We start from the raw sequence: 22,854 nt of genomic DNA, 5'->3' as shown, positions 1-22,854 counted from the left end.
TGCAAATTCAATAAATGCAACAAAATAAGACTCTCAAAACCACCTCCCTATCACGAAAGATCAAGGAAGTGATGACCTTGGAGACTTGAATCATTTCATCACTAGTAAGTATGAAATGCCTCAAGCTTCCATGTGTTCAATTAACGTCCGATTGAACACAAAACTAATTCTTATCTTACACCATTTTAGTCCCATTTTAATTACTTCATTTTAATTATCGTCCATTCTTTAATTCATTGAGTCTAATGGTGAGTTTAAGTCCTCTAAGGGAAAGAGGGCTCAAACCAAGTGTTGTTTTAGGCATGAAAGAGACATCACACCGTTGGTAATGAACCCCAAAGGGATTAAACCATTAAGCATGACATTTCAATCTCATACTTAAACAAACAAGTAGTTTGAACTACTTTCAAAGAAAAACAAAAGCCAAGAAAGGAGGGAGGTTGCAGAGGTGATTAAAGATGATCACAAGTATGGAAAGCCATAAATAAATGCAATCAACTCAAATAAGGTGGTGTCTAAGGCCTAGAACACCAAACTCATGAGGACAATTGCACTATAAATATGCAAAACAAAGCTCAAATGCAACTATTAACCAAAAAAAGTGCTAAAACATTCTAAAATCAGTCATAAAATATGCTAGAATTAAGACAAAAATAGCTAGATTAATAAGCTAAAACATAGCACAAGCTAGGCTAGTAAGCAAGGCACAAGGAGGGGAGGCTAACCCCTCCAAATTTGGACTTCAAAACATGATTTTGGCCACTAAAAAATCTCTAAAAATCAGTGTTTAAAAGTTCAAAAAAAGATAGTGAAAGGGTGAGAAACACAAGGGAAATGGCCTTCAAAACAAGGTGCAAAGAAGGGTGAATCATCCCTCAACCTTTAATGGCCTTAAAACCCAAGCTTCAGCCTAAAAATATAGAGTTTTTATAGCCTAAAACAGTTGGAAAATAGCAAGAAAAAGAGTGACTAAAGCAAGTAAATAGGTAAAGTCTTATACCTCTTTAAGAGAAGATTCGATTCCAAGCAATAAAACAAAGCACACACACCCTCAAGAGCTCCAACAAGGCTCAAAGACACCTCAACTTGAAGATGGAGAGGTTTGGTTAAGGGTATATAGGCAAAGATTAAGGCTGTGTAGGCAAAAGTGTAGAAATTTGCTAGAGAGAAAAGAAAAATTATGCTCCAAAATTTTTCTAACCTTTAAAACAATATGAGAGGTCTTCTATATATAGAGAACCAAGCAATTCCCTCAAAAACATCCAGCCATACACGTGGAAGAAGATGCAAGCATCTGTGCAAACAGTTGGCACAACTGTCACAAAATATCTGCAAAAGACATTGGTGGCCGGCAACCAAGAGTGATGGCCGGCAGCCCAAAAAGGTGTCTGGCAGGCCACCAAGGGTTGCAGGCTTGAAGAACCAAGGCTTGGTCCAAAAATAAGGTAACAGAGGTGTAGGGTTTAAAAGGCTCAAAGCTGTGACATTCCGCTGAGGACTTTGAGCACTTGACAAACATATACATTTATCATCGGGTGTGCAAGTGATGATGTCCAAGTTGTAAGGGCCGTAAAAAATGGGGTGTCTATAATTGTGTTTCAAGATTTTGAGCAAATAATTTATAAATAAATAAGTGTTTATGTTTTCTAAAGTATTTTCAAAGTTTTGATCAAGATTAGTATGGGTTGAAAGATTAAAAATGCATTTGGAAGCCATTTTTGATAAATTTAGAACTTTAAAATTTTACAAACTTCTCGAGCGGTGTAATTACCGCTCGGGCGCACATCGAAGGCTTCCAGTACTTTCGTAGTCTTTTACAGACTACTCGAGTGACTAAAGGTTCGCTCGAGCGAATAGCTCTTTTTCAACATATTTTGGAAAAAATGGCAATTAGTTCATATTTCAATCTCATCTCTTTCCAAAGCATTCTAGACATAATTTATGGCTCAATAAAGATTAATAAGCTAACAATCAACATAAATTTGTCAGTTAAAGAATAAATCAGTGATCTAGTAGTAATTGTTTAAGAAGCCAAGTAAGAAATCGGCCTATTTGGAAAAGGACTTAGTAAAGAAAGAATATGTGAAATAAGAACCTAATTATTTGAATAAAGAAAGAATATTTAGACAGAAAAAGACAAGAAAAGTCAAGTTTGATCAAGGAAGTGGTATTGTGTTTCAATGCGTATCTGTTATGTGTTTATATGTAGGTCACGCTTCGTAAGCTATCTAATCTATCAGCCTTATCTGACCTGCTAGCGGAGCCCTCTGTAAGTAATAACTTAGTAAAGCTATGTTCAACTTTATTTATTTTCTGTATGATGAAATAAAATTTGTTTTCTAAAATGTTATGTTTTGTACAATGAATGATTGTCCAATTTTTGACTAGTATTCGTGGCATCCTTAGCATATCTATTTGCTGTTACTTGGTATCAAAGGTTCCATCTTGGAACTTAGCATATCTATTATCTGTTACCCCTACCGGAGGCTCCATCATGGAGCTCAGCATATCTGTTATCTGTTACCTGGATTCGGAGATTCCTTTATGGAATTGGTTACTTATAACCACTATCTGTTCTGTATTTATTTTGTTAGCGCTAATGGATGTACCACGTATGATTAAACATGAACTTTGATTTCTGTATATGATTTGAACAAGAATATGAATATAAATATGAATATGAATATGTATATGAATCTGTTTCTGATTTGAAACTCTGATTATGCATAAGATTCTGTTATGATATAAACTCTGATTTCTGAGCCTATGATAGACATCATTCATTAAAACCCTTTACTTTGTTATTATCACTGGGCTCCAATTCATGGTTTATATATGTGTATGTAGGTGATCAGACGCATGACCAGGCCTAGAGCTTCTGCCTGGAATCTGTCTTTGTCAGTCAACCTATGTGCCTCCTATGGAGGTTCCGATTACGTCAAGTAGTCAAGGCTATGTGATTAAAGTTTAAGTTTTTATTTATTCTGTAATTAAGGCTGTCACACCCCAAACCTGGGTATGACCGGCCGTGGCCCACAAGGCCTTAGCCCAAGGCACACGTAAGCCTAAACACGCATTCAATAACACCTTGAACAACTGAACAATAGTCTAATAATAAATAACCAAAACTCAATCCAGACATGTCACAATTATAAACGGCAAAATCAACCGTAATAAAAAATCATCCAAACTTATGGGATATAAACAACCCACCTATCAAAAATAATCCTAAATGAACTTCGATAAGAATAAATATAAATATGCACAAACTTGACATAACACTCTAAACTAAAGGAATGCCCTAGAGGTCCATGCAATTGAGTCCCCGCTACGCCATGAGTCCACTCTAAGTCCTTCTAACACCTGGAAATGGTAACAACTAAGTCAGCTGATAGCTCAGTGAGTAGCAACATGGATAGTAAATACAGTTTTGAAAACAGGGTTCAATTCCAAAATAAAATATATATCACAGAAACTAGATTGGCATACAGTTTGGTAAATACAATCTGTTTCAAAAAGAAGGTTCCACAATTCAACACTTAAAATACTCATGTCTCGCAAGAACATGATAAACGACATTTTTCACTTAAAACAGATTATAACATGAATACCAATAATTTTCTAGGTACCAATAAAAAAACAAATAATCTGCCACACATTTCTCAGGCTATAAGCCCCGTTGGATCCAATATCGAACTAAGAGTCATCCTCAGGGTGGCACCTGGGCCTTTTCTCAAAGACGATCCGATTGAAGGTCACCTAGTTGTTTTTAAAGGTCTGTTCCTTACAATCGTTGAGCACTAGAGTCATCACGGCCCAACCCGGATCTGTTCCCTAGTGGCCAGAGTCACCACACACAGTGGAATAATTTCCCTGGACTAAATACACACATGGTCCCAATAATCAATACACATCAGTTTCGCAAAACATGGTAGTTCATCATTATAAACATGAGACCAAAACAAATAGTTTACAGTATGCCAAGTTCACACATGTTTCAGAAATAATTTGATTCAATTGATAATATAATAATTTATCAAAATAGTTTAATCATGAAACAACAATTTAATTTTTCCAACAGTTCAGGGTAGGGGAACATTTATAAAAATATGTAGCATGAAACTAATCACCTGAAACGCAATAATATAATCCTCGAATAGAGTGTAAAAGTCCAACTAGTGGCCTGAACCAAGTATAAAAACTACGCGTCACAACTAATTTAAAAATACTAAAAAAAATAGGAACTAAGTAATCTCAAACTAAAACGCACTAACACGGCTCAACCCAACTCACCGTTACTCTTAAATATTACCTAAGTTCATATTCTTCAAGGTCTAAAATCACCCAAGACATAGATTCCGATCGAAACTTAACTAAAAATAACTTTAAGATGAAACAGTGTTTTAAACAAGTTTTTCCAATCTATTCGCTAACTTTGAAAATTACAAAATCCACTCCACGCTATTCGAAAAATTCCAATAACCTACAGATATGATCTAATATATCCTAAGTTTCAAACCCAATTTGTTTCACTTGCTTTGCTTATCAAAATAATTTTTCTACAATTTATTATATCCAAACAGGTTGTTTTCTGCAGCACTTTAAAGAAATTAACGGTTCTCTTAATATACACGAGAAATCAATGCAAGGCCAAAAACGTACGAAACTAGACTCATAACCGGTTCTAATGACACTAATTTGATAATTTTTGGATTTATACCCAAAGAGAACAACAATCCCGAATTTACTGTTTCGGACTGGTTTCCTGGACAGATTTGAATACCTCAATTTATATGGATTTCGACTCCCAAAAATTATAAAAAAATTCAGATATGCAATTCAATGTGTAATTGATCTACTGTAAAAATTTCAGATTAAAATTCATCCGTTTGATATGGTTTCTTGATTTTTAAAGTTAGCGATTATGTGCAGAATTTTTGGACTAAGATTCACACCGATTCTTTATACATAAATTTAGCTCCTCAGATATCTTAACAGTGTATACATATATATACAAAATACATAAACCTACAACCTCTCCATGAATGAATAAAATAATTATAGAATAAGGATAAAGAACAAAAACAAAGAGAACAAGAAAAATAGAGACCTACCACACACCCAAAAGTTATTCCTTGTTTGCAAACCCCCTTCTTTTCTTTTTTTTTCTTCTTTTCTCTCAACTTCTTTCTCCCCATGGCTGCTGTGGCTGCTGCTATAGAATGTATTAGGAACCTAGGGTTTTTCCTTTCTTTTCTTTGTTATACATAACATAAATGACTTTAGACAAAAATGTCCTTTGCTTTATTTTATTTTATTTTATCTCTCCATAAATTTAAATAAAATACAACTACTATTAGATCAAAACATGCTTACTAATTTGACACTTAATTTTATTTTATTTTTTTATTTTTTAAATAATAAATCTTGCCTTTAAATTGAAGACTTTCACCATAAATTTATTTTAGGTTTTAAAATTAATTAAAAGATCCTCCAATAATATTTAATTTGCATCTTAGAATTCACCACCAAAATATTTGAGATTGTAATATTATTATTTAATTATTTACTTAATTTTTATATTTGGGTTCTCACAAAGGCTAAGTCCCTTTTATATATATATAATGACGTAAGGATGATGTGTAAATGTATGTATATAAAGTTTAAATTTTTTTGTCTTGTATAAGTTTGCACAGTTTAATGGACGTTGTATATTTGTTATTTGCTTTCGTTAGCCCCTAATATTATGTTAATCTGTCTCAAGGGACTTCGGTAATCTTAGGATTACTAGTCGGTTACGACGCCAAACTGTAGACCCCCTATTTTTTACTACCTGCAAGACTTGGGCACTTGGGCACTTGATGATGAAGTTGCGTTGTGTGTGATTCGAAGTCTCAATGAAGGAACGTAAGCTCGCACTCCAAAACCAATTGCAAACCCTTTATATTCATACTATTCTTACCCCAGAAACTCATTTTTGACCATTGTGCCACCCTACATTGAGTTTAAAATAATGGAACAAAGGGGAGCATTGGGAGCTGGCCGTAGCTATTGGGAGCCAACTGGCTTTCGATAGCGAGAAACACTGTTCTGGGCAGGAATGGGCTAGCTATCCATTTTTGAAGATATTTATAACCTATTTTGCTCAAATTCTATAAATACAAGCATGTATCTTAGTGTTAGGGGTTGGAAAAATTTCAAAAGAAGCAAACACATAGTTGACAGCTTCTTCCTCTTGTCTAAGCCACCTTTGAGATATTTGCTCACCCTTACAACATAGCCATACACCATACACAACCTTGGAGCTAAAACTTAGAACCTTGGTTGAGCTTTGTGAATCACAATTCAAGCTTGATAGTGTGCTTGGACCAAGTTTGGTTCACAAATTAGAGCTTACCTTCTTCAAGAGTTTAAGTATTGCTCTAAGTTCTGTCTTTTTCTATCTCTTTCTAGTGTTTTGGTTTTGTTTTGATCCTATTTCAAGTGTTTGAACTTGGGTTTGAATAGCTACTAAAGGGTAGAGAGGGTTAACATCCTTTCTTGCACTCTACTTCATAGCTCACACCATTGTTTTACACTCTTTTCTTTGACTCTTAAACTGATTTTTAGAGTTTTAAAAAGGCTAAAAAACATGGTTTGAGGTCTCAAAGATGGAGGGGTTAGCCACATCTCCTTGCTCTTGTTCACTAGCCTTGTAGTTCCTTGTTCTTTCCTATTTTTTTTATGCTCTTTAACATGATTTTTGGCCACTGTTTTTAGCATATTAGGGGCTGTTTTAGGGCTTTTGTAATTTATTTAATTAGTGTATGCTTTGAATAGCTAGCTTGTTGTATTGCAAGTCTTCATATCTAGCTTGTTGTGTTGAGTTACACAAGCTTTGATAGCTTTTCTTTGTTTAATTTTTATGTTGAAGAGTCTCATTCTAATAATTGATCCCACAATCATTTCTGCAACCTCCTTATTTTCTTCTTTTCTTTTGTTTGAGAGTCACTTCAACCGATCGACGATTATTCAAAGCATCAGAAAGAAACCTATGCTTAATGGCTTAATCTCTACGGAGGTTCATCGTCAATGCAATGGCTCTCTTTCATGCTTAGAATCACTTCTCGTTTGATGTTTCTTTTCATTTAGTGGACTTAAACATCATTTTGGACAAATTGATTAAAGAATGCAAAGACTAATGAAATTGACTTAAAATGAACCAAATTGACATAAAGAAAATGTTTAGAGTTGATTGGATTCGGCCGGACATTATGTTGAATCTATCGTTCTGAGAATTGTCACGTATCAATCCATGATACGTTGATAAGACTTAGGGCATGTCTATTTCCCTCTTTGAGCCTTCATGATAGGAGGGAAGGATGGTCATTATTCATCGCATTTATCGAATTTGTCCAAACGTAGGTCGGGATCATCAAGCCGTCAACTTGTGCTTGTTGGTGGTTTCGAACTCAAAATTGTTCTTCTCTTGAGTTGCCCATGATAGAGAAGAGCAGAAGAGACAAACATGGCCTAGAAAGGCTCTGTCTGCACTATTCTCACCTCAGAGCACAAAAACAGTTTTGGCATGAAATTAGGAGCCGACCAGCTCGTTTTGGACTTGGCCGGATCTCATTTGGGGTTGGCCAGCTCCCAATGTTTGGCAAGATGTAAGCTTTTTGCAGAAATAGAGGGCAGTGGCTGAAGGTGAGGCAGAGCAATCTGGGCAGACAGAGCTATTTCAGCACACTACGCCTGTGATCATTGTGTCTCATGGATGCTTGGATTAATATTCTTATTAGCATTTTTGTAATTATCATTGTTGTAATTATTATAATATCCTTGTGCAATTATGGTTGTTTATTAGAAATACCCTTGTTATAATAACTTAGATAACTAGCTGTAATTTTGATATCTAGTTAATAGTTAACTAGTTAGTTATTAGTTCATTTATAAGAATTTGTAATAATTAGTTGGTCCGGACATTTAGACACTCATTTAGACCCTCTTGCCGGGGGGGGGGGGGGCAAACATATTTAATAATGGTGTATGTCTTCCAACCCCCATTTCTTTCTCCTTTTTATTTACCCGCTTATAATGGTAGTGTAGAGCATCATATTTACTTAGCATTCTCATGTTCGCATACATTTGTCTCATGTACATTTGGGTTCGGTTCATCATACTAACCAATGCCAATTTCAATTTCATCGCTTGAATACGTGATTTATCACATGTCTTGAATTGGATCATATACCATGCTCATAGTCGAGCCTATAAAAATTGCATAACTGTATGTGTTGCATTTGTCACATTGTATTGTTTAGGAACATGCATATTTTCTAATTATTTTTTCTTTATTGAGCTTACCTTGGAGTACTAGGTGAGCACTTATTGTTTAATGTGATTGTTACCATGCCAAGCATAATACCATGAGGCTAGGTGCTTACTTGATGTACTTGTTTGAATGTCGGTGGATAAAAGCTAATTGCTTGAATTGGAATAATTTGAGTAATGTACATATGAGATCACTTTTTCAAGTGGTACATATTCAAAATAGTTTTCAAACAAACATGAAATCAAAGTGTTTCAATTTCTACAAATTAGTCTATACTTGTGTGCGCCACATCGTAACATAGCCTAATCAATCGGAACAAGAGTATATAATGTAAATAAAATTCACATCATGATTAGTAGAGGCCGATCTTTGATCGGGTGAGAGGGGTGCTCCATTCATGACCTTCCCCTTTCATATCTAAGTTCCCGAGTCGAGACACTTTAGTGATGACGGATAAGTGGCCTTTGGCACGAGTCATGGGTTTCCTAAATTTCTCAAAAAAATATTTAAGTGGCGACTCTGTAATATGGCAAAGCAGTCCATTTTTGGCATATGATTCAAACATCGATTTTTCAAAAGAATTATCGGATTTGGACTCATTTGTGTTTGTCTATTTTACATTGCACTTGTAAGGTCAGATTCAGAACTACGGGAGTCCGAACTGTAGGTCTAGTTGTATTCGAAAGGAGCATGAAAAGAAAGCTACAGTTTCTGATGACTTTGTTGGGGAAAGTAGAGAACTTGACTTGGACTTCATGATGTGAAATTTTATCTACATATATATGTTCTTTGCATTTGCATTTGCATTGTTACTATAAGTCACTGTGTTTTCCATCTGCTATTTTTGGACGGTTTGCCGGAGGCTTGCCTAAAATGCTTGCCAAAAGGCTGACCGGTTGTGGCTCTGCCATGTTAGAAACACAATCCTTGGATCTGGACTACCGCTGTACTGCTTGATCCTCCTTTTACTTCCCCGTGATAGGTGTGAGAGGTATATTAGGTAGTCTTGTTGAGGTACCCTCTTTGACCATTTGGCCTAGCTGCATGTCATAAGCCATAGTGACTGTTCCAAACTAGGATAGAAGGCTCACCTGTGTGCAAGATTTTGGTGAAACCGCTTGATTGTAATAGTGAAACCCTAGTTCATGACGAAACTAGGACAGGGTAACCCTATCCCCTCATAGGGGTGTTTTGGCTCTCTCTTAACTGGTATGTGCTTTACAGTGAAACTGTACAAGAATGTGCATATCAGTTGCCAGGTTGTATCTGTTTTGGGGCAGGATTTAGTGTGGAGTACAATCCTATAGCTTTGAGCATGTCGGTGTTGACAACATCTTAGCTAAGGTGTCATGCGGTTTCTGATTACTGTTCTTTTCTTTATTTTCTTTTGCTAGGTAGTTAAATAACCATAGCTTTAGAAATTCGGATATCCCCTAAGTACTCTGGACATGAGTCGAAAGACTTTGCAAAACCGAGGATCTTGTTCGGGGACAACCTGTGTTTACCTCACTTCCACCAGTTACAAGGCGAAGGAGGATTAGACAGAATTCACCAATCCCGTTCTTCTAGCAATCACCTCTTAGTTCACTTGCATTTAGCACGGTGTAGCTCGACTTTTCGTGCTCCTGTCGGATATGACTAGCCCTATAGTTCGGACTCCCGTGATTCTAAATTTGATCTCACAACTGCAATGTGAAATAGATAAACACCATAGAGTCCAAATCCAACAAATCTTTTAGAAAATCAATTTTGAATCAAAAATGTAAAAAATGGACTGCTTTTTCAGATATAGAGTCGCCACCTAAATATTTTTGAAAAATTTAGGAAACCCATGACTCGTATCAAAGACCACGTGTCCGTCATCACCATGATTGTCTTGGCTTGGGAACTTAGGTACGAGGGGAGAATGTCATGAATTAAGCACCCCACTCGCCTGATTAAAGATTGACCTGTATTAATCATGATGTGATTCTTATTTACATTATCTGCTCTTGTTGTGATTATTAGGCTAACTTATTACGTGATGCGCATACAAGTACAGACTAATTTGCAAAAATTGGAATACTTTGATTTCATGTTTGTTTTGAAAATTGTTTGAATATGTACCACTTGAAAAAGTGATCGCATATGAACATTACTCAAATTATTCCAATTCAAGCAATTAGCTTTCATCCACAGGCGTTCAAGAGTTATAACACTTAAGCACTTAGCCTCATGGCAAGCATACTAGACATGGCAACAATCACACTCATGCAATATGCTGAAGCACAAAAATGCTCACCTAGTACTCTTAGGTGAGCCAAAAGAAACAAAAGAGTTAGAAAACATGCATGCTCCTAACTAATGCAACATGGCTAATGCAACACATGCAATGATGCAACTAATAGACTTGGCTACTAATTATGTCATGCAAGTCAATTTGATAGTATGTGATTTAAGCACCTTTTCAAAGAAGTATTTAAAGGACAATGCATTATTAGAATAATGAACTGAGCCTCGGTGCATGCAAGACAAATGGATGTAAACATGGAGTATGCTAAAAGAAACATGATGTTCTAAACTACCTATCGTAAGCAAGTAAATAAAAGGGAGAAAAACGTGGGGTTGGAAGACATACACATTATTACAAGCTTGGCCCTCGCGCAGGAGGGTCCGAATAGATGTCCTAACTAATTATTACGAATTAACTAACTATTACAAACCAAATAGAATAAATTAACCATACTAGCTAATTAACTAATTATTACAACAACAAAATTTAATTAACTGTTCTAGCTAATTAAAATAAATACAATACAAAACTAACTAGCTACGCTAACTAATTAGTTACAAACCCACTATTTCAAGCATAACACTAATATTATTACAACATCATTTCACGAATCCTGAGGATCGAGGGAGGGCTTAGGCATGGATATACTATTGGAATGCCTCTGTTGCACAGTTGGAAAAATGCACTGTTTTTCACCTCAGCTTCTGCTCTGCTCTGCTGGAAAAAGGGCACTGTCTTCCTGGAAAAAGTGGCCGACAACCCAGAAGTAGTGGCCGGCAGGCCACTAATAGTGGGTTGCCTTCATGAAGAAGTGGCCTGCCGGCCACTGATGTTGATTCTTTCCTACAGTAACAGAGACGAACAGAGCACAAACCAAAGTATTCTCAGGGGGTGTTTGTTCACCCGGCCTCTCTTTATCAGCAAACAGGTCAAATAAAGGGTAGGCTTTGATTCGTAAGCCATCAATCGACACAATTTCATTGCATGATGTCTTATGAATCAAGGGACATAATTTCAATAAATGCATAACAAAAGACCAACAAAACCTCCTCCATATCATGGATTGATCAAGGGAAGTGGTTGACATTGACTCTTGAACCGTTTACATCACTAACAAGTATGAAACGACTCAAGACTTGATGGATTCAATTAACGTCCAATTGAACCCAAGTTGATTTTATTATCTTGCATCACTTTTAGTCCCAATTTTATTACTTCATTTTAATTACCATCCATTCCTTAATTCATTGAGTCCAAAAGTGAAGATTAAGTCCTCTAATGGAAAGAAGTACCAAACCAAGTGTTGTTTTAGGTATGAGAGAAGTGTCATGTCGTTGGTAATGAATTCCTAAAAGGATTAAACCATTAAGCACAATAACCTCCATCTCAAGCTTAAACAAATAACTAGTTTGAAACAACTTTCAAAACAAAGAAAAAGCCAAGAAAGGAGAGAGGTTACAAAGGTGATTAGAGATGAACACAAGTATGGAAAGCTTGAAATAAGCACTATTAACTCAAATAGGTTGGTGGCTAAGGCCTAATCCACCAAGCCTATGAGGACTATTACACTACAAGCATGCTATACAAAGCTCAAATGCAATGAATAACTAAAAATAGTCCTAAAAAGTCCTGGAATGAAGACAAAAATAGCTAAAACAATAAGCTAAAATATTGAGGAATTACTACTAGCACACAAGCACAAGGAGGGGAGACTAACCCCTCCACTTTTGGGACTTCAAGACATGATTTTTGCCTCTGGAAAACCTCTAAAAATCAGTGGTAAAAAGCTCAAAAAAAATGATGAAAATGTGGGAAACACAAGGGCAAAGGCCTTAGAAACAAGGTTCAAAGAAGAGCTATCAACCCCTCTACCTTAAATGGCCTTAAACCACAAGTTTCAGCCCAAAAATACGAGTAATAAACAGCTTAAAAACAATAAGAAAAGATAGAAAACAAGTGGTGCAGAGATGGTATAAAAACACTAGAAGGTATACTTCTTGAAGATGAATGAATCCTTGAGTCACAAACAACCAATTTCACACTCTCAAGTGCCTCAAGAACTAAAATTCAAGCTCAAATCACCTTAGCAAGAAACTCTCTAGGATTGGTTTAGAGTGTTTGAGCAAAGGCTATGCAAGTTGCAAGAGAGAGAGAGAGAGAGAGAGAATTGTAGAGAGAGAATTTTGCTCTTTCAAAAAGATTTTCTCACTCCTAAATTTTTCCAACCTTAAAAACAAGATGGGAGGTCCTCTATATATAGAAAACCATATGCCTATCTCGAAAATATCTGTATACATACAACTGGAATGGTTCATGCCTACGGGGGGACAGCTGGCAGAAAATATTTGAGAAAACACACCAATGGCCGGTAGGCCACTAATAGTGGACGACAGTCCACATTAATGGTTGGCAGTCCACACTAGTGGGTCTCCAGGTCATAGGATGTTTAGGGTTGAAAAACTACTGTTCTGGTCTAAGAACAAGGCAAGAGGGGGTTTTGAGGCTCAAAGCTAAGGCATTCTGTTAAGGACTTCAAGCATTTGACAAGTATATACACTCATCATTGAGTGCGCAATCAGTGACACCCAAGTCTTAAGGGTGGTAAAAAATGAGGTGTCTACACCCAGTTTGAGAACGGTCAGCTACTTCCAGTACAGCTCGAGAATAGTCACATATTCTAATGGCACAGTATCCCTCGACCAATATGGAAGAACTGCTACTCCATCTGCAACAAATAGTCGAGACCCTACAGCATGATGCGGCCCGTCAGGCCGAGGTCATAACTAGGTTACAACAACAGCAACCACAGCCGGCTGTGGCCTCTACATTCCATGCACCCACCACGGCTATTCCTATGCCCAGTGCCACTGTTAATGTTACCAATACTCAAGATCCACAAAACTAGGGTAATCCGATTCTTCCAGTCCAAATAGAACCAATCCTAGCCCAAGTTTCCAAAGCTCTGGTTTATTAGACCGAGGCTTTGTTCTAGTTCGAGGTTGACCCAACTACACTCAAGGTCAAGAAACTAGAGAAATTGTTCAAGAGAGCGCAAGGGGTCAATTCCATTCCAGACATAGAGGATGGATACAATGATTCTGCGGTTACGTTGCCGAATCGGTCTAAAATGCCGCACATTGATCGTTTTGATGGTTCTGCGGATCCGATGGTTTACTTACAACTGTTTTCAGATATCTTGCGGCCGATAGGCTTAACTAGACTATAGAAATTGTCTCTCTTTGGTCGCACCATGTCAGGTATAGCAGTTATTTAGTATGCTAAGTTGGAAGATTCCGTCAAACAGAATTTAGAGGAGATGACCGAGACCTTCATTGCTCAGTACTCTTATAATACGCAGATTGACACGTGATCTCAAAGTAACACGCAAAGAGCTGAAAGGAGGGTTTTTTTGAGTTTTTGACAAGATGGAGAGTTAAAGCCTCAATGATGACCACGAGGCCTTTCGAGAAGGATCGGATCAGAATGGTCGTTCGGAATTTGCATGACAAGTTGTTGCAGAAAATGATCGTACTTTCGTTGTTTACATTAACGGAACTTCATGAAATGGGAATGCAAATCGAAGATGCCATGAAGCAAGGGCTTATTACAGATGAGATGGAGCCAGCAAAAAGGCCATTTGTTCACAGTTCCAATGCTGCCAATGGCAGCATAGCTGCAAGGCCATCGGACGTAAGTGTTGTCACCACGACGAAAATTGCTGACCTCTTTGCCAATACAGGATCAAAAACATCATCTAACCCTACCCAACCCTAGAGGACTTTTAACCAGTTATACATGACCCTATCCAGAGACCTGCACGTACTGGTCAAAAAAGGGCACCTAAAACCCTTGGAACCTTGCCCACTTCTCGATCCTCTTCCACCCAAGCATAATCCTGCAAAGTACTATGCTTTTCACCAGCAGTATGGTCATGACACTGACCAATGCTACCATTTGCATCATGAGATTCTAGATCTCATTGACAACAAGGTTATCACTCCACCTCAAAAACCAAATGTAACCACAAACCCACTCCCACCCCAAAAACTCAACCTTATCCATACACTGGCCACCTCTTATGACCCCAGCATATATATTACCCCTTCCCACCTATCGAAACCAATGTTGTTCATTCCTGAGGGCACAGAGTTGTGCATGATGGACATATTTAAACTACAACCTAAGCCTCACAATGTAGTGATAATACCCATGGTAAAGGAGGATCTGGCCTCAGAAAGAGGTGTTGGCCTGTCGTCGGAGTGTCCCGGGGACTTGGTTGAAAAGACATATGATCTGGGTTGCTATATTGCACCAAACACTCAAACCAAGCCTGAATTGGTGCTACCAATCTCGACAGACATCAATGTGGCCAGGGAGGATGGTCCAAGCTAAGGGTTGAATGATTTGGAAGACCTCGAAGAGGATTTGGACAACCTACAGTTCTTTGATGAGCATGATCAAGGAGATGTACAGATTAGGTGGTTCGATCTAAATGGATCAACTGATAACACCGAATGGCTGAGTGATGAGCCAGGCAAGGAAGAAGAAACTGGGATGAATCTAGAGAAAAAAGAAATGGAGATAGCTGTAGTGGCCGAGAAGGTCGATGAGAAAGGAAAATTGCCAGAGCGCACATCTACGAAAAACCCAACCCAGGAAGTGAGAGTTGTAAACACTGTAGATACTGAACAAGAAGCTGCATTGATGCAGTTTGAGAGAGAAAGAGTGGAGGACAACTAGAAAACTAGAACCACGTGTCGCCCTAAGGGGGGCACTTGTACTGTGAAGATGATTCAGGTGGAGCCAGGAAACTGTCTGTTGGCAGCTGACGGCGAATGGTGGGATGACAATGATTTGCATTTGGCCCATATCGACGAAGATTATGGAGGCTATCTCCTGGATAATACATGGTATGCTAAGGAAATAGGCCATCTTACCCACTGTGGGCGGTATTTTAAGCTGCCGCATCTGGATCAAACAGAGACGTCTAGAAAGAACAAGGAGGTCTAGAAATAGAAGGAGAAGCAACTAGAAGAGGAGCCAGTGCTGAAGCAGCTCAAGAAAATCTAAGCTGATATCTCTATCTAGGGCCTCCTTATGACTTCACGGGTGCACGGGCATGCAGTATTGCCGGTAATGGACAAGGCCCAATTATCCATTGATACTACACCCGAGCAACTTATGGGTCTAGTCTTTCTAGGTGGTGTCAAGCCAATGCTCACTTTCTCGGACAAAGAGCTGTAGCTGGAAGGCTCGGCCCATAACAAGCCATTATACATTTCTATGGAATGCAGGGAGAAGTGGGTGCCGGTGGTGTTGGTAGATACCGGTACTGCCATCAATGTCTGTCCATCCCGTACTGCCTATGCAACTGGCCTCAAACTGGAAAACTTTATTCCTACAGCCCAAGTAATATGGGCATATGACAATACAAGTTGAGAGGTTATGGGTACGATGAAAGTGCAAGTCTAGGTGGGCCCAGCTGCGCAAAAGATCGTGTTTCACATCCTGGATATACTGGCTACCTTTAACTTGCTACTAGGGAGGCCTTGGTTATATCACATGAAGGCTTTGTCCTCTACCCTCCATCAAATGTTGAAATATCCTTATAGGAGAATAGTAACAATTGTTTTTGGGAACTCATCTATCCATCCACCTCCGAAGGTGACTACGCCCATGTAGCTCGCATTTTCGTGCCCCCTTTCTGAAGGTTTGAAAGAAGCCCTATAGAGTTGCCACCTAGATATTTTATTTTGGAGAAATTTAGGAAACCCATGACTCGTGTCAAAGGCCACATGTCCCTTATCACCAAAGTTGCCTCGACTTAGGAACTTAGGTACGAGAGGGAAAGGTCATGAATTGAGCACCCTCGCTTACCCGATCAAAGATCGGCCTCTCTTAATCACGATATAATATGTCATAAACATTATGTACTCTTATTCTGATTATTAGGCTAGCATTACTATGTGATTCGCACAATCAAGTATATACTAGTTTGCTCAATTTGGAACAATTCAACTCATGTTTGTTTGCGAAAATGGTTTAAATTTGCCACCTTAAGTGGATTTAAAATTTGCGGATTTGCCACCAAATATAGTGGGCTTAAAACTGATTTGCCACTTAACAAAGTGGGCTTAAAACATACATTTGTTGAACTGTTCAAATTCAAACAACAAGCCTTCATCCACAGGCACTCAAGCAGTTTACCATTTAAGCATATAGCCTCATGGCAAGCATGTTAATCATGGCAACATTCACACTTATACAAGTATGCTAAAGCATAAAAACTCACCTAGTACTCCAAGCTAAGAAAATATGAGTTAGAAAAATGCATGATTCCTAACTATACAAGATGCCTAATGTAACACACGTAGTATGCAACTAATAGGCTCGGCTACTAACATAGCATATGAAGCAAGTTGAACAACATGTGATTAAACACGTATTTAAAGAAGTATTGAAATAACAATGCAATTTGAATGATGCGCCAAGCCTCGGTGCATGCAATACGAATGAATGAATGTAAGCATAAGGCATGCTAATCGAAACATGTCCCTAATCTAACTATCAAAAGCGATTAAATAAAAGGGAGAAAGACGTGGGGTTGGAAAACATGCACACATGCACGCACACTTATTACAACATTACGCCCTTGCGAAGGAGGGTCCGAATGAAACTAGCTAAGCTACACTACTTAACTAACTATTACAACATTTTGAATAAATAAAAAGCTTACTCTAAGCTAATTAATTATTACAACACACTTAACTAATTAATCAATTAAACTAAGCTATTTAATTAATTAATTAATTACATAACATGAACTAATTAACTAACTAATTAACTATCTAAGCTAAATAGTTACAATATGTGCATGAATTAGCTACAATTAATTAAGGAAATTAACCAAATGGCCTTGGAAAACGAGGGATGCATGCATGCTTGATTTTTCACCGAAAGGCCACTGTTTTGCTACTGCAAGCCTCTGTTGCACAAAAGCACTTACACATTCTCCTTCTCCAGATTAACTCTGCTTTGCTTTAGAAATACTCTGCAGAATTTTCATTGGTGGCCGATAGTGGGGCCGGTCGGCCACTGCTGGTGGTCGGTCGATCGGTTACTGGTGGTGGCCGACGCCACCACTGGCTTGGACTTCCTTGTTACAACAGAGAGCAAACAGAGCAAAATAGTGTACTTTTTGAAGGTTTGTTTGTACTGTTACCCTCCGTATCATCAAACAAGTTCAAAGGTGTGATACCCTTGGCTCTCGAACCATCAACCAAGCAATTTCAATGCATGATGGCCAAAGAACTAAGTTTGTGCAAGTTCGATAAATGCGCAAAAAAGACTCAAATGACCATCACCCTATCATGCATGATCAAGGGCAATGGAGACATAGGAAAATGGCACATTTCATCACTTTTGAGTATGAAATGTCCCATTTTCCTTGTGTTCAAATTAACGTCCGATTTGAACACATGCAATGCAACACAAAGGATGCTTATCTTGCCACTTTTACTTGCCAATTTTGTTTACACATTTTACTTACCAAATCATTCTTTAATCAATTTGTCCATTGGTGAGTGTCCTCTAAGATGAAAGAAGTGTCAACCAAGGGATAACGTAAGGCAAGAGAGAGATCATGCCGTTGATAATGAACTCTTGAAGAGGATTAAACCATTAAGCATGACCTCAATCTCAAGCTTGAAACAACTCTCAAAAGTAAATGAAAGAGTGAAGCAAAGAGGGAGATTGCAGAGTTTATGAGTGCTGAAATTAAGTAAGAAAAGCACTAAAACATGGCAATCAACTCAAACAAGTGGTGTCCAAAGACCGAAAACACCAAGCTTGTAAGGACTATTACACTACAAGCATGCAAAACAAAGCTCAAACACAACAAACATTTAAAAACAGTCTTAAAAAAGGTCTGAAACAACCCTAAAACATGCCGGAATTAAGCTAACAAAAGCTAAAACATGGAGCACGTTAAGCTAGTAAACAAAACATAAGGAGGGGAGGCTAACCGCTCCAATTTTAGACCTTAAAACATGATTTTCACCACTAAAATTACTCTGAAATTCAGTGTTCAAAAGCCCAAAAAAAGATAGTTTGAAAGTGGGAAACAAAGGTAGAGTGGCCTTACAAGTAAAGAATAAAGGAGGGTGAAATACCCCCTAACCTTAAATGGCCTAAAACCACCAATTTCAGCCCACAAAAATAGAGGTTTGGATAGTCCAAAAATAGTACAAAAATGTGCTGAAATGAATACAAAAGTAGCTAAAATAATAAGCTAAAATATTGAGTAATTAAGCTAGGAAACAAGCACAAAGAGGAGAGGCTAACCCCCTCCGTTTTTGGGACTTCAAAACATGATTTTTAGCCTCTGGAAAACTTTAAAAACTAGTGGTAAAAATCTCAAAAAGGTTGATGAAGAAATAGGAAACACAAGTGGAAAGGCTTAGAGGACAAGGTTCAAAGAAGGGTGAGTAACCCCTCTACCTTTAATAGCCTTAAACCACAAGCTTCGGCCCATAAAAAAAATTAAAAAACACTTCAAAATTAGTAAGAAAAGATAGAAAAGAAGTAGTGTAAAGATGCTCAAAATTTTACCTCTTGAAGAGAAATAACACTTTTGTTCATAAACCACAAGTCCTTCACTCTCAAAGGCTGAAATTTGGACTCAAGAATCTCAACAAGGAGAGCTCCAATATTGGTTTACGAAGTGTAAAGAGAGGGTGTATAGGTTGCAAGATAGAGATAGAGAGAGAATTCCCAAGTTTTGGACCTTTTTGAAATTTTTGTAACCTTAAACCACAAGGAAAGGCCTGGTATATATAGAAAAACAGCCTAACAGGTCGAAAATATCAAGCCTTGAATAGCTAGATCTTGTGGGGGACAACTGGCCAAAAATATCTAGGTTTTTCACCAGTGGCCGACCAGCCAGAAGTGTGGATTATCGGGCTTCAAAAATCTGCTTCCAGGCCAAAATTCAAACAGGCATATCTCCTTCATCCGTACTCCTTCGCAGGTTATTCTTGAGTCTAAATTGAAGCCCCTGAAGTCTACTTTTCAATGATGGTATCTTCATATCTAAATTCTAAGTGTGCTAAGAGATATGCCTATTTTAGTGAAGGTTGCTCAGTTTTGGCTTAACCAGATTGATGCCTAACTTCAACCAGTCATATCTCCCTCATCCGGACTCGGCTTTAGGAGATTTTTTAGTATAAAATGAATCCCCAGAAGTCCACTTTCCAATGGTGGTGGCCTTACAACTTAAGTCCAAGTGTACAAAAGGATAGACCTGATTTAGTGAAGGCTGCCCGGTTTTCTCTTAACGGTTTATGTCCAACTTTTTCCCTAACTAGGTTTCTTTCCTCTCCTCCAATTTTCTTCAACTCCATACCTCTAAATAAGATTTTTTAAAATATTTTTGAAAGAGTTCACCTCTCTTCGATTTATTTCCACTTTGTCCTTGCTCGGTTTACCGAAAAGTGTAATTTTTAACAAAATGCGAGCCTCGGAACATCGTAAAAACTTTTGGGAAAAATATTTTGAAAAAGAGGGTTTTAAGGTCTAAAATGATTTTGGTCAAAATTGTTTTGGTCCAAAATGGGGTGTAAGGTTGGGATTTAGAGCTCCTTTTGTTGAAGAAATCGAACATTTGTATAGCATAACTTTCATCATCGAGTGATCAACCTATGGCACCCAAGTCTTAAGGGCAGTCAAAAATGGGGTGTCTACAGCCTGTGCTAGAGATCAATCATGGCGTTGAAGATGTATTCCTCTCGGTATTCACTCTGGCTGAAGCCCGGGTAGTACAGACCATTCTAGCCGCGGATGAAGACATGTACGTCAGTGCCTAGTCCATCTATTTTATGAACAAGTTGCAGCATGTTCCGGGAATGGGACTTGGAAAGAGCAGACGAAAAGGTGTTGCAGCATCAGCAGAGGTGCCACACAACGCACATGCCTTTGGACTGGGCTATGTGCCCACCAAAGAGGACTGGATAAGGAAGAAAAAAGAGATGAAGGGCAGAGCCAAGGCCAAGAGAGTTGGGAAGCATTATGAGCTCGTCCATAGGCCAATTCGGGGGACGCTCAACGGCCATTTTGTTTGAGAGGGGGAGGATTTCCCTTTTTGTGACTTTTCTAAACCTTGGATAAATTTCTCAAAGAAGCACATTCTCAAATTCGAGATTTTCTTTGATCTGCAGCTGCAGGACAGTGATAAGGAAAGAGCTGAACCAAACGTTAGAGTTAGCTAGATCATGGAAGATGACTTAGACAATAGTGAGGTTGGAGTAGGGGCAGCACTGGCCAGTCTCTTCACAAATCATGTGGCCGACCTAGAGAACTTGGGGGATAACTTTACTGTCTCTATGATCAGGGAAGAATCGGGTATGGACCCAACCAGTGGCATTTTGGATGCATCGAAGGCATCACATCTTACTTGGCAGTTGGAGGAAGGCTACCTTTCTAGTTCTGAATCAGGTGATGAGTCAGAATCTGATTCCACTAAGTTTGTGGGATCGAGATCAGATTCAAGTTAGTTCGGGGGGTCTGAGTCTGGTATTTCCAAGGGTGGTAACCCGGATACCAAAGTCCTGTCTAGGTCTTTATTCCGCTTTACTTTTGAGTCTGTGACCAAAGATTTGGACCTGTTGAATGAAAACTCTGCGGATTCTGTGTACTTCTCTGTGTCGCTTATTTATTGCATTAACCAAGACGTTTAGAATTTTAATGAAAATGAAGAGGAAAACATTCCTCTGGCTTTGAAATTTTTGATTAATCGAGAGGAGGAAAGGTGTGATAAGCCTTGTTTTGATGAAGTCATTGCCATTAATGTGGGTATTGAAGAGGATCCACGCTTGGTCCAGATCGGGTCCACATTGTCTTCGGAGGAACACGAGCAGTTAATCGTTTTATTAAAAACTTTCAAAGAAGTTTTCACGCGGTCCTAGGAAGACATGCCTGAAATTAACCCTGAGATTATACTACACCGGATCCCCATTGACCCTGAGGCTCAACCAGTCAAGCAGAAACTGCGCAGAATTCGTTCGGACTGGGCATTGAAAATCAAAGAGGAGGTCACAAAGCAGATTGATGCAAGATTCTTGTTAGTATCCAAGTATCTGACCTGGTTGGAAAATATCGTCCCATTGCCAAAGAAGGATGACAAGATTTGGGTTTTCGTTGACTTCAGAGACCTGAACAAAGCGAGTCCGAAGGATGACTTTCCACTGCCGCACATAGATGAGTTGGTGAACTTTGCTGCTGGTTATGACTTGCTTTCCTTTATGGATGGGTTTTCTGGGTACAATCAGATTCTGATGGCACCGGAAGACAGGGAAAAGTCTACTTTCACTATGCCACGGGGTACGTACTGCTACCGAGTCATGTTGTTTGGGTTGAAGAATACTGGGGCTACCTATCAGAGGGCTGTGATCACCATTTTTCATGATATGATCCAGAAAGAAGTTGAGGTGTATGTAGATGACATGATTGTCAAATCCAAAGAGCGAGAAGGCCACTACACCGCATTGGAAAAATTCTTTCAACGGATTAGGGAATACAGATTGAGGTTAAACCTGCAAAAATGCACTTTTAGCGTAACAGCAAGGAAAATGCTGGGCTTTCTAATCACGCAGAGGGGAATTAAAGTAGATCCTTTTAAAATCAAAGCCATCTTAGAAATGCCACTGTCGACCCTCCATTTTTGACTGCTCTTAAGACTTGGGCGCTACTAATGGTTTACTTGGTGATGAGGTGTGCAATGCAAAGGTTCAACTTCTACAGCAAGGGGAGAGTCAAATCCCAACCTTACACCCCATTTTTGGACTAAAACTACTTTGAATGGTTTTTAGAACTTAAAACCCTTTCTTTCAAAATATTTTTCAAAAAAAGTTTTTACGATATTTCGAGGCTCGCATTTTGTCAAATGTTGCGCTTTTCGGTAAATCGATCAAGGACAAAGTGGAAATGAATGAAAGAGAGATGAAATCTTTGGAAAATACTTCAAAACACCTTTTTTAGGGGTTTGGAGTTGAAGAAAAGAGGAGAAGAGGGAACAAACCAAGTTGGAGAAGAAGATGGGCATGAATCGCTAAGAGAGAGTCGAGCAGCCCTCGCTAAATTAGGCCTATCCTTTTGTATACTTGGATTTAAGCTATAAGGCCACCACCGTTGGAAAGAAAACTTCTGGGGCTTTATTTTATACTCAAGAATCTCCTAAAGCTGAGTCCAGATGGGGGAGATATGATTGGTTGAA

General features: G+C 38.4%; 1 long non-coding RNA gene across 2 annotated transcripts; it reads right to left on the bottom strand.

The window, feature by feature from the left end:
- Positions 1-3,088: 3,088 nt before the first annotated feature.
- On the bottom strand, positions 3,089-5,224 carry LOC145796755 (uncharacterized). 2 transcript variants are annotated; one of them, XR_014337264.1, is made up of 2 exons: positions 5,115-5,224; positions 3,089-3,363 (listed from the first exon to the last, which is right to left on the bottom strand). It is a non-coding gene; the product is annotated as an uncharacterized LOC145796755 (long non-coding RNA). The 2 variants fall into 2 exon arrangements; XR_014337265.1 differs by lacking the exon at positions 5,115-5,224 and adding an exon at positions 4,131-4,200.
- Between the last annotated feature and the right edge of the window lie 17,630 nt (positions 5,225-22,854).

Source organism: Camellia sinensis, chromosome 8, assembly GCF_055761805.1.
Source record: "Camellia sinensis isolate YWXY chromosome 8, ASM5576180v1, whole genome shotgun sequence".
Classification (NCBI taxonomy): domain Eukaryota; kingdom Viridiplantae; phylum Streptophyta; class Magnoliopsida; order Ericales; family Theaceae; genus Camellia; species Camellia sinensis.
The sequence above is the reverse complement of the archived record's forward strand: the minus strand, read 5'-3'. Positions and strand labels throughout refer to the sequence as shown.